This window comes from Heterodontus francisci, chromosome 4, assembly GCF_036365525.1.
Source record: "Heterodontus francisci isolate sHetFra1 chromosome 4, sHetFra1.hap1, whole genome shotgun sequence".
In the NCBI taxonomy this organism is placed as follows: Eukaryota; Metazoa; Chordata; class Chondrichthyes; order Heterodontiformes; family Heterodontidae; genus Heterodontus; species Heterodontus francisci.
Genome location: NC_090374.1, coordinates 17,223,280 through 17,236,346, shown reverse-complemented (window position 1 = coordinate 17,236,346; position 13,067 = coordinate 17,223,280). Strand labels below are relative to the sequence as shown.

Sequence of the window (13,067 nt, the reverse complement as noted above, 5' to 3'; positions counted from 1 at the left end):
TACCTGCCTCCGATCCTTATCCCAGAATTTCCTTGCTGAAATTTGAAAAAATGTTGCTTGTATTTGAATTGACAAAGTGCTTCACAGATGTGCACTAGGTTGCTGCACAGGCACTGTCAGTAAAAACTAGCTCACTATCTGCTAAAATAGCCATGAAATACAAGCCTGTACTTGGATTGATTGCCAGCAAAATGCTCTTGCTAAAGTACAATTGTACACTAAAACATTTCTGAGATTGGAAAAAGGCTGCAAAATAATAACAACCAGTTTAGATCATCCACCCATCTAAGAATGAATATGAATCTATACAAGTGCCTTTCACACTCATTCCAAAGCAGTTTACAGCCAAAGTACTTTTGAAGTGTAGTTTCTGTTTCATTGTTGATTGAGGTATGAAATACTGGGAAAATCATGCTGAGAACTCACCTGCTCTTCTTCACATAATGCCGTGGGATTCTTTTGCGTCCACCATGAGCAGGTGAGGTCTCAGTCTGCTGGCACACGAGCCTGGATTTTAGCCTGGAGGCGAGTTCTGTGCAGGCACGCTGTTGCGAGGTCAGGAATTCAGAAGAACGGGTTTCCTGAATGCCCTGCAGAATTTAACTGCAGGGCTCCTCTAAATGAGGTTATCACCCACAGGCAATCTAATTGACAGCCTCAAGGCCTGTCAGAAAGGAAAGCATCTTTCACAGGGCTGAAGCCTATCAGGGCAAGTAGGTATGTTGGGGAAGTGAGGGAGAGAGATCGTGGCAGTGGTTGGGGGAGGGATGGGGGGACATGGGGGAGCCCTATTGCAATGGTGATCAGATGCAGCAGCAAAGGCACTTAGATCATGGATTCAGTTATCTTGCCTCCTTTAAGCTGCCAAGTTTCCTTAAGCTCCGCCTGTGGTTAAATATTAACAACTGTTAAAATGAAAGCACACAGCCTAACTATAATATTTCAATGATCAACCCACTTGCTGCCAGCAGATTGGTTGCCCGTCCCTGTTCGAATTGGAATGGGTAGGGTCGAGGTGGTTCTGGTTCCTGTTCCAGATTTTTGAATTTAAACCTGTGACAGGACCCCAACCCACCCGTTTTTGGAAATTAAGATTCAACCCATAGTGTTGATACTATAAATAACAGCAGCTGTCGTCAGGCTCAACTCCTACTCCAATCATAGTCTCTGCTTTTGGGCAACTCCTGAAGAGGAAGGCTGCCTTTAACAGAGGCTTGGAACTGTTAACTTGGTCCTTCAGCCACAAAGTGGTACATGACCATGGCTTTGTTTTTTTGGGGTTCAGAACATGGAGGGAACATGAGTTACCAAAGCAAAAAAGATACCATATTTACAGACTTTCACAAACAATGTATATAATCAAATTGGAATACCTTGGTTTCAGTAATTAAAACAGCGGACCATGGCTTCATCTTCACCCATTTTCAATGCATAACATTATGTCACAATGTGTCTCTAGGGTCACCTTTGTTGCCCAGTCATCCCCATAACTAGGTGAATCTTACTAGGGCAATATATTTCTTCAGAGGAAGAGCCAAGTGGGCCTTCAGAGGAAGACACTGGTGACAAAATCAACCATTGTTCAGTATAAAAACGTCTAAATTGGGCATTAATCAGATTGTGGTTTGTGGAACCTTGCAGTTTGCAAAATGGTGCCTAGTTTCCCAACAATTACACTTCAAAAGTACTTTATTGAGTATGATGCACTTCGGGACATCCTGTGATCACAATATATAAACAGAAGTTCTTTCTTAGTACTGTTCACTTACTCTCCAGCAAAGGAAAATAGTACTTGAAGGTAGTTGTTACAGAATGATCAGCCCTCTTAAAATAGAACTACTGGCCCTCTATTCCGCCCCCAACTTTCTTCCTGTGGGGAAATATCTGGCTTCCATGGCAACTGTCCACGATGGCATGGCTGAAAGCGGCTCACTGTATTTTATTTTTGGGGGGGGGGGGGGGGGGGGGGGGTGGTAGGGGGGAGGCGGAAGACAGGGGGAATTGCAGTCAGACTATGGTCCATCATTCCATAGTTCAATCATCCAGTTAGTGGCCCTCAAACAAGACATCTGTTGGGTTGAGAACCAGAGGTTTACAAAACCGAAGGAAACCATTCAGCCAATCATGTCTGTGCTGGCTGTTTTCTGGAGCAATCCAACTAATCTTACGGCCGTTTTCTCCCCATAGCCTTCTATCTTCTACTGCTCCTATCGTGGCCTAACCATTGCCCAGTACATGTTTACCGCTCAGCTCTTTGCCCTGTACGCTAAGCTCCTACTGATTAAACCTAAACTGCTGTTGGCTTCATCTACCAGGCCAGTGAGCCCAACATCGGCCATAGGGAAAAAGCTAGAATCGATTATCAACGGTTAAAGCAGTTCACTTAAAAAATCTTAATGCAATCAGGCAGAGTTAACATGGTTTTGTGAAGGGGAAATCATATTTGACTAATTTATTAGATCTCTGAGGAAGTAACAAGCAATGTAGATAAAGGGGAACCTGTAGACGTGGTGTACTTGGATTGCCAAAAGGCATTTGTAAAGGTGCCACATCAAACGTTACTACACAAAATAAGAGCACATGGTGTAGAGGCTAACATACTAGCATGGATAAAGGATTGGTTAGCTAACAAGGAGCAGAGAGTACATAAAAATGGGGCATTTTCGGGTTGTCAAGCTGTAATTAGTGGACTGACACAGGGATCAGTGCTGGGGCCTTAACTATTTACAATCTATATCAAATCAGTTGGATGAAGGGACCAAATGTACGGTTGCTAAATTTGCTGACGACACAAAGATAGCTAGGAGTTAAGTTGTGAAGAGGACATAAGGAGTCTGCAAAGGATACAGATAGGTTAAATCAGTCGGAAAAAATTTGGCAGATGGAGTAAAATGTGGGAAAATGTGAACTTGTCCACTTTGGCAGGAAGAATAAAAAAGCAGTCTATGATTTAAATGGAGAGATATTGCAGAACTCTGCAGTACAGAGGGATCTAGGTGCCCTGGCACATGATCCACAAAAAGTTAGGATAAAGATTAGGAAGGCAAATGGAATGTTGTTCATTGCAAGGGGAATGGAATATAAAAGTAGCAATGAAGTTTTGCAACAGTTGTATAGGGCGTTGGTGGAACGACATCAGGAGTGCTGTGTACAGTTTTAGTCAGAAACACAGAAGGAAACCATTCAGCCCATTGAGTCCATGCCGGCTCTCCATGGAGCTATGCTGTCAGTCCCACTTCCCCGTTCGATCCCCGTAGCCCTGTCAGTCTATTTCGCTCAGATGGCCATCCAACTTCCTCATGAAGTCATTGTCTCTGCTTCCACCACTCTTGTGGGCAGCCAGTTCCAGGTCATTACCACTTGCTGCATACAAAAGTGCTTCCTTATATTTCCCCTGCATCTGTTACCCAAAACTTTCAATCCGTGTCCCCTCGTCCTTGTACCATTTGTTAATGGGAACAGTTATTTCTTGGCTAACTTAGCTAAGCCTGTCATAATCTTGTACACTTCTATTAAATCTCAAGGAGAACAAACCCAGCTTTTCCAACCTAACCTTGTAACTAAAATCCTGTCTCACAACTTAAAGGATTTAATTGCATTAGCAGTTCAGAGAAGGTGCATGTGACTGGTTCCTGGGATGAAGAGGTTATCTCAAGGGGAAAGGTTGGACAGGTTGGGCCTGTATCCATTGGAGTTTAGAAGACTGACAAGTGATCTTATTGAAATATATAGAAGAGACATATCGGAGTGAGGGACGCATGGCGAGGTGGCTTCTCCTGAGTGAGACGTAGTCAGCATGAAGGTGGGAATTTGGTGCAGAGGGGAAAAGAGGCGTTCCCCTTTCAGCCTCCAGTTGTAGAAGACGCAAGCTGCTTCCCAGAAATAGTGGGTAAGCTAGAGACAGCAGTAAGAGTTAAGGTGGTGAGCTTGTGGGTTCAGAGCATTCCAAGGAAAATTGACTTGTGATGCAATAGCAAAGGCGGCAAGTGATTGGTTGAACGTTTTCTCCTCGACTCTTATCTAAATTAAGGAATTTTAATTGGGGTTAGTATAACATCTTGAGACTCAGGTAATTTAGTAGTGAGGTTTTATTAGTAGTGAGCTTTACTGGCAGTAGTCAAGCTTAGTAGAAGTGGGTCTTATTAATTTAAAATTAAGAAAAATAAATTAATGATCACATAATAAAAATGTCATGCGATGTGTTTCGGCTGCATAGGGGAGCTGGTGGACACCAGCCTGATCCATGGCAAACACGTCTTCAGCAAGTGTCTGCGGCTCAAGGAGCTTTAGCTCAAAGTCAACGAACTGGAGGCTGAGTTACAGACATTGCGATGCATCAGGGAGGGGGAAAGTTATCTGGACACTTGGCTCCAGAAGGCAATCTCACCCCTTAGGATAGGGTCTTCTGACTTGCTCAGTGGTCAAGGACAGGAGGGTGTGACTGCGAGCGAGGCAGATAAAGGGATTGAGAAGGTGCAAATGGAGGAGCCTCAGCCCTTGCAATTGACCAACAGGTTTGAGGTTCTGTCTGCCTGTATGGATGAGAATGAGCGCTGCAGGGCAGAAGAGCAAACTGACCATGGCACCGTGTTACAGAAAATCATTCAAGCAGCAGGAGTAAATAGGAATGTAGTGCTAGTAGAAGATAGAATAGTCAGTGGGATAGACACATTTCTCTGCAGCCAAGAGCGAGTGCCCAAAAGAGTGTGTTGCTTGCCTGGTGCCAGGGTTCAGGACAGGAAAGGAACTTGCATTGGGAGGGGGAGGATCCAGCTGTCATGGTCCATGTGGGCGCACTGACATAAATAGGACTAGTGAAAGAGGTTCTGCATAGAGAGTATGAGCAGCTAGGGGATAAATTAAAAAGCAGAACCTCAAAAGTACTAATAGCTGGATTACCCGAGCCATGTAAAATTGGAGTAGGGTAAATAAGATTAGCGAGCTAAATGCATGGCTCAAAGATTGGTGTGGGAAAACTGGGTTTTGATTCATAGGGCACTGGCACCAGTACCAAAAAAAGTGGGAGCTGAACCGTTGGGACAGTCTTCATCTGAACTGCGCTGGGACCAGTGTTCTGGCGAGTCGTATAACTAGGGCAGTAGAGATGGCTTTAGGCTAAATAGTGGTGGGTTAGGGATTAAGTGAGAGAGGATATAATTTAAATAGAGAGGAGAAGGCAAGAGAGCAACATAGCAATAAGGGTAATGTTAATCGGAGTGTGGCAGGAAAGGACAGAGCATACAAACTAAGAGTGCGCCAGCAGATAAGGCCAGAGGTTGTGAAAATAATAGGAGGACAGAATTAAAGGCATTCCATCTGAACGCACACAGCATTTGCAACAATGTTGATGAAGTGACAGCATAAATAGAAGTAAACAGGTATGATATAATTGCCATGATGGAGACGTGGCTGCAAACTGACCAGGGCTGGTCATTGAAATGTTAAAGGGTATTTGCCATTTAGGAAGGATAGGCAAAAAAGAAAAGGAGGTGGGGTAGGGCTTTTAAAAAAGGATGAGATCAGTACATTAGTGAGAGAGAAACCAGAGAACAGGCTATTTTAGATCTGGTACTGTGCAATGAGAAAGGATTAATAATTTTGTTGTAAAGGAGATTTAGGGAAAAGTGACAATATGATAGTGATGTAGTTCAATCAAAAACTAGGGTCTTAAATCTAGACAAAGGAAACTACGAAGGTATGAGGGGCAAGTTGGCTTTGGTAGATTGGGAAACTACATTAGAAGGTATGACCATAGACCAGGCAATAGCTAGCATTTAAAGAATTAATACATGGTTCACAACAAGTTTACATTTATTTAAGGCACAAAAACCCCAGCAGGAAAAAAGTGATACAACCATGGCTAACATGAGAAGTTGAAGATTGTATTAGATCAAAGAAAGAGGCTTTTAAGATTGACAAAAAGTAGTATGCTTGAGGATTGGGAGCATTTTAGAATTCAGTAAAGGAGGACCAAGAAACTGATAAAGAAAGAGAAAATAGAACATGAAAGTAAAATAGCAAGAAACATAAAAATGGACTGTAAAAGCTTCTTTAGTTATGTAAAAAGGAAAAGACTAGCAAAGACAAATGAGAGTCCATTACAGGCAGAGACAGGGGAATTTATAATGGGGAATAAGGAAACTGCAAAGAAACTAAAATACTTTGTGTCTGTCTTCATTGAGGAAGATAAAAAAACTCCCAGAAATACTGGAGAACCAAGGGACGAGCAAAAATGGGGAACTGAAACAAATTAGTATTAGTTAAAAAAAAGTAGTGCTGGAGAAATTCATGAGACTGAAAGTTGATAAATCCCTTGGACATGATGATCTACATCCCAGTGTTGAAAGAGGTGGTGTAGATATGGAGGATGCATAGGTGATAATCTAGCAAAATTCTATAGATTCTGGAGCAGCTCCTGAAGACTGGAAGGTGGCAAATGTTACCCCACTATTTAAGAAAGGAGGGAGAGAAAATATGTTACCTGACATCAGTAGTGGGGAAAACACTAGTACTGGACACTTAGAAAATAATGGTAGGATTGGACAGAGTCAATATCAATTTATGAAAAGGAAATCATGTTTGACAAACCTGTTGGGGTTTTTTTGAGGATGTAACTAGCAGAATAGAAAAAGGAGGAACCAGTGAATGTGGGTACTTACATTTTCAGAAGGCTTTCAATAAGGTTCAACACAAGGGTTTAGCAAATAAAGTTAGAGCACATGGGATTGGAGTAACATACTGGTTAACAGGTCATTTTCAGGTCGGCAGGCTGTCACTAGTGGGGTTTCGCAAGAATCAGTGCTTGGGCCCCAGCTATTCACAGTCTACATCAATGGTTTGGATGTGGGAACCAAATGTAATATTTCCAAGTTTGCTGATGACACAAAACTAGGCGGGAATGTGAGTTGTGAGGAAGATGCAAGGAAGCTTCAAGGGGATTTGGACAGGCTAAGTGAGTAAGAACATGGCAGATGGAATATAATGTGGTTCTCCACATTGGTAGGAAAAAGAGAAATGCAGAGTATTTCTTAAATGGCGGGGGGTTGGGAAGTGTTGATGTCCAAAGGGACCTGGGTGTCCTTGTTCATGAGTCACTGAAAGCTAACATGCAAGTGCAGCAAGCAATTAGGAAGGCAAGTGGTATGTTGGCCTTTATTACAGGAGGATGAGTACAGGAGTAAAGATGTCTTGCTGCAATTGTATAGAGCCTTGGTGAGACTGCGCTTGGAGTACTGTGTAGTTTTGGTCTCCTTACCCAAGGAGGATATATTTGCCATAGAGGGAGTGCAATGAAGGTTCACCAGACTGATTCCTGGGATGGCGAGCTTGCCCTATGCAGAGAGATTGAGGAGACTGGGCCTTTATTCTCTGGAGTTTAGAAGAATGAGTGGTGATTGAAGCATTCAAAATTCTTACATGGCTCGACAGGTTGATGCAGGAAGGATGTTTCCCCTGGCTGAGAAGTCTAGAGGCAAGGGACACAGTCTCAGAATAAGGAGTAGGCCATTTAGGACTGAGATGAGGAGGAATTTCATCACTCAGAGGGTGGTGAACCTTTGGAATTCTCTACCCCAGAGAGCTGTGGAGGCTCATTGAGTATGTTCAAGACTGAGATTGATAGATTTCTGGAGTTTAAAGGTATCAAGGGATATGAGGATAGTGTGGGAAAATGGCATTTGAGGTAGTAAATCAGCCACGGTCTAGTTGAGTTTCAGAACAGGCTCAAGGGGCTGAATAGCCTATTTCTGCTCTGATTTGTGAGCTTCCTATCCTGAGGGGACTAGTCAGGCTGCATGCTGAAAAGATATTTCCCATTATGGGAGAGACTAGAACTGGGGAACACAGTTTAAAAATAAGGCGTCTCCCAATTAAGACAGTGAGGAGAAATTTTTGAGGGTTGTTAGTCTGTGAAATTCTTTTCCCCAGAGCAGTGGAGGCAGGGTCATTGAGAAGGGAGTCAATCTAACTCAGCCTTAAAAATACTCAATCAAGAACCTAAGGTTATAATGGGTAGACAGAAAAGTGAAGCTGAGGTCACAATAAGATCAGCTATGATCAAATGGCAGAGCAGATTCAAGGGGCTGAATGGCTTACTCCTGCTCCTATTTCGAATGTTCAGTACCTGTAATCACACTTCAGAAGATTATGTATTTGAATCGCCAAGTCTCCTTGTCCATCCACACCCTCCATTATCTTTCCATTCAGTCTATACTCACATCTGCCTTTTTCCTCCAAGAATTTGCCACATGCATACTCCCTCCTGAATATTTAGTTAAAAACAGTCCATTTCAGTGTTCTCCGATCTATTTGCACACACTTGGTGCCTTTCACCAAATGTCCCAAAACGCTTTACAGTCAACCAAGTATAGTCACTGTTGTAGGAAATGCAGCAGCCAACTTGCACACAGCAAGCTCCCACAAACAGCAATGTGATGGCCAAATAATCTGTTTTTGTGATATTAAGGGATAAATACTGGCCAGAACACCAGGGAGAACTCACCTGCTCTTCTTCAAAATAGTACGACAGGATCATTTATATACAACAAAGGTCAGACAGGGGCTCACTAACATCTCGTCCAAAAAATGGCATCCCTTAGAGTGCAGCACATTCAGCCTAAATTTTGTGCTCAAATCCTGGAGTGGGACTTCAGCCCACAACCTTCTGACTCAGCCACAAATAACATGAACCCAAAGTCAAATCATCTCCATCAACACTCCAGAACAAATGTGCACTTAGCATCAATCTCTCGGGTATACCACTCCTAAGCTTTTTCCAATTCAAGTAACACTTATTTACATGAACTATTTCCCATGCAAGAACTAATCTTCCATGAACCATAGAGCACAGAAGGAGACCATTCAGCCCATCATGTCTGCGCCAGCCGAATAAACTATCCGCCCAAACTAATCCCACCTTCCAGCACCTGGTCCATAGCCCTGCAGGTTACAGCGCCTCAGATACATGTCCAGGTACCTTTTAAAAGAAAGGAGGGCTTCTGCCTCCACCATTCCTGGCAGCGAATTCCAGACACCCACTACCCTCTGGGTGAAAAGGTTTCCCTCATGTCCCCTCTAATTCTTCTACCAATCACCATAAATCTGTGCCCCTTGGTAACTGACCTCCCCGCCAGTGAAAACAGGTCCTTCCTATCCACTCTATCTAGGCCCCTCATACTTTTGTACACCTCAATCAAGTCACCCTTCAGCCTCCTCAGTTCCAGGGAAAACAACCCTAGCCTATCCAATCTTCCTTCACAGCTGCAACCTTCAAGCCTCGGCAACATTCTAATAAATCTCCTCTGTACTCTCTCCAGAGCAATTACGTCCTTTCTGTAATGTGGTGACCAGAACTGCATGCAACATTCCAGCTGTGGTCTAACCAACGCTCTATACAGTTCCAGCATTACATCCCTGCTTTTGTATTCTATACTTTGGCCAATAAAGGAAAGCAATCCATATGCCTTCTTCACCACTCTATCCACCTGTCCTGCCATCTTTAGGGACCTGTGGACATGCACTCCAAGGTCTCCCACTTCTTCTACCCCCTCCATATCCCCCTGTATATTGTGTATTCCCTTGCTTTATTTGCCCTCCCCAAATGCATTACCTCACACTTCTCCAGATTGAATTCCATTTGCCACTTTTCCACCCACTCAACCAATACATGGATATCATTCTGAGTCCATGGCTTTCCTCCTCACTATTAACTACATGGCTAATTTTTGTGTCATCAACAAATTTCCCAATCATTCCACCCACATTTAAGTCCAAATCATTAACATATACCACAAACAGCAAGGGACACAACACTGAGCCCTGTGGAACACCACTGGAAACCGCTTTCCATTCGCAAAAATATCTGTTGACTACTACCTTTTGTTTCCTGTCACTGACCCAATTCTGGATCCAACCTGTCACCTTCCCCTGTATCCCATGGGCTTAAATTTTACTGACCAGTCTGCCATGCGGGACCTTGTCAAATGTTTTACTAAAATCCTTGTTAAACACATCCACTGCACTACCTCATCTATCCCCCTGGTCGCTTCCTCAAAAAACTCAACCAAGTTATTAAGACATGACCTTCCCCTAACAAATCAATGCTGACTATCCCTGAATAATCCATGTCTTTCTAAGTGGCAGTTAATCCTGTCCCTCAGAATAGATTCTAACAATTTACCCACTGAGGTCAGACTGACTGGCAGAGAATTACCTGGCTTATCTCTCGCACCCTTTTTAAACAATGGCACAAAGTTCACAGACCTCCAATCATCTGGTACCTCGCCTGTATCTAGTGAGGATTTGAAGATGACCCTCAACGCATCCACTATTTCCTCCCTGACTTCCCATTACAGAATTGGGCAAGAGGTTGATAAAGCATATGTCCATCTTCTTAAGCATCCGTGGGTGGATGCCATCTGGACTAGAAATTCTAGTTTTGAGGTTTTGAAACCTACCCAGAATTATATCCTCAGCCATTTTAATTTCTCTAATTTTCATGCAGACTGTGCAACTCAATAAAGGCAATTGAGCATTGCAATGCTCCAACCAACACCACTTCTTCTCTGATAAGAATATTTCACAATGTAAATTAACAAGTAGCAAGAAGTTATATAAAAATAATGACCAACAATTACACTGTGCCCACTGGTCCAATTATGGTTAATGAATTACCAGCTGTGGTTCAATTGGTAGCACTCTCGCCGGAGTCAGAAAGGTGTGGGTTCAAGTCCCACTCCAGGACACAAGTACAACATCTCAGCTGAGTGCTGCACTGTCAGAGGCGCCTTGTTTCGGATGAGATGCTGAATCAAGGGCCCTTCTACCCTCTCCAGTGGGTGTAAAAGATCCCATGGTATTATTTCAAAGAGCAGTAGGGAAGTTATTCCTGATGTCCTGGCCAATATTTATCCCTCAATCAACACTAGCAAAACGATCTAGCCATCACCACATTGTTGTATGTGGGACCTTGCTGTGCACAAATTGGCTGCTTCATTTCCTACACTACAACAGTGACTACACTTCAAAGGTACTTCATTAGTTGCAAAGTGCTTTGAAATGTCCAGAGATTGTGAAAAGCACTATATAAATCAAAGTCTTTCTTTCTATGCCCTCCCTCTAAACCCACATCATCTGAAGACTAGATGGAGTAGTATGTGCCGCTGTACACTGTGGAAATAATTTGAGGTAATAGAGGGGGTACAGTGCAGATCCACTACTGCCTGGTATGCAGAATATAAATACAGAAATTTGAAAAATTGTATAATTACAGCTAGGCCATTCAGGAGGGAAATTAGAAAGTACTTTCTCACACAATAGTAGTGGAAAACTGGAATGCTGTCTCCCAAAAGGTTGTGGAAGCTGCGTTAATTGAAATCTTCAAGACAGATCGATACATTTTTGTTGGACAAAGGTAGCAAGGGTTGCGGGGTAAAGTTGGATCAATAGTGTAGAAGTAGAGATTTAATTGAATGGTACAGAATAGGCTGACTGGCCTACTCCTCTTGCTATGTTCCAGACTGTTTCCAGTGATTGAGAGGGGTCTAGGAGAAAAAGCATGCTGTGATAAAGCAAATATTCAAAGAGCACTTGGACGGCACAGTGACGCAGCGGTTAGCACCACAGCCTCACAGCTCCAGGTACCCGGGTTCGATTCTGGGTACTGCCTGTGCAGAGTTTGCAAGTTCTCCTTGTGACCGCGTGGGTTTTTGCTGGGTGCTCCGGTTTCCTCCCACAGCCAATGACTTGCAGGTGATAGGTAAATTGGCCGTTGTAAATTGCCCCTAGTGTAGGCAGGTGGTAGGGAATATGGGATTACTGTAGGGTTAGTATAAATGGGTGGTAGTTGGTCGGCACAGACCCGGTGGGCCAAAGGGCCTGTTTCAGTGCTGTACCTCTAAAATAAAAAATAAAATAAATACCGGCCTCTATACCTTAGTTTAGCTACAAAGATAAATTTGAAGAGGCAGCCAGATTTTTGGGTATTTTTCCACGCAGAAAGGGGCAAGATCTTTGAACTGTGTAATCACCAACATCACTAACACCTCCACAAGGGCATAATTTGATGCACATTAACACAGCATTTCTCATGTAGTCGAACTACAAGCTGACTGTGTTCAAGGTGTGTGAGACATTATATTGGTAGCAATTTTGCTGGGACACCTTTCATGCTTAAATCTGAATATTTTGCAGGTCAACTTGTCCTACATATTTTTCCTCCAATCTTCATAAAGTGTGTATTTTTCCTTCTTTCAAAAAAAAAATTCAGTCACCAATTTCCACCCCCCGGCCCCCCCCAAACCTTCTCTCGATAACCCTCATTGGCTTTCAGTCCAACATCAGAACAATGCCCCCCAGATTCGTGCTAAAGTGGTCACTATTCATATGAGCCATGATCAATGCTAGAGGCTATCCAACATCACATCAGTGCCCAATCCTGTCCGAAACCAGCATTCACACAAGTATACTTCTGATCACTGTATAGCGATCAGGACTGGGCCTCTAAAAACTTTCCTCTTCCCTAACTCAAAGTGTTACAACCAGTTAGTGGCTGCAATATCAAGCTTTGCTCAGTTGTGAATCGTCTTGCCGAAGACAGGAGGTTGTGGGCTCAAGTCCTATTCCAAGAACATTATACTGTTGAAGATGTCATGTTTCAGATATGGAGTTAAATTGAAACCCCCAGCTGCTTGTTCAGGTGGGCATAAAAGATGGTATTACTCAAACAAGAGCAGGGAAGTTCTCCCAGTGCCCGAGTCAACATTTATCCTTAAACCAACACCACGAAAACTAAGTCACCCATTAACGCATTTAATTGCTGTTTGTGGAAACATGCATAAACTGTGCCATGTTTGCTGACAGTGACTACACTTCAAACATAGTTAATTGGCTGTAAAGATGTGAACGGCATTCTATAAATGCAAGTTTCTTCATTTTTTTCGTCCCCTGCAGAGACAAGAGATTAAACTTGAAATTTGACTCGCGCACTGTTCCCAACACAAGAAATGGGAACAGGATCAAACCATATGGCCCGTCGAGCCTGCTCCGCCATTCAATACGATCATGGCTGA

At 43.1% G+C, this 13,067-nt stretch overlaps 1 protein-coding gene across 3 annotated transcripts in view; it reads right to left on the bottom strand.

Annotated features, from left to right (window-relative positions):
- LOC137368921 (E3 ubiquitin-protein ligase RNF4-like) overlaps window positions 1-13,067 on the bottom strand; it is a 52,518-nt gene that overhangs the window by 29,166 nt on the left and 10,285 nt on the right. Inside the window, exon 1 of one of the 3 annotated variants that reach the window (XM_068029227.1) lies at window positions 427-650. The exons of the other annotated variants lie outside the window; for them this stretch is intronic. The gene's annotated coding sequence lies outside the window, so the exon portion shown is untranslated. Of the gene's footprint in view, window positions 1-426; window positions 651-13,067 lie in introns of those variants that run through there. 3 annotated transcript variants of the gene reach the window in all.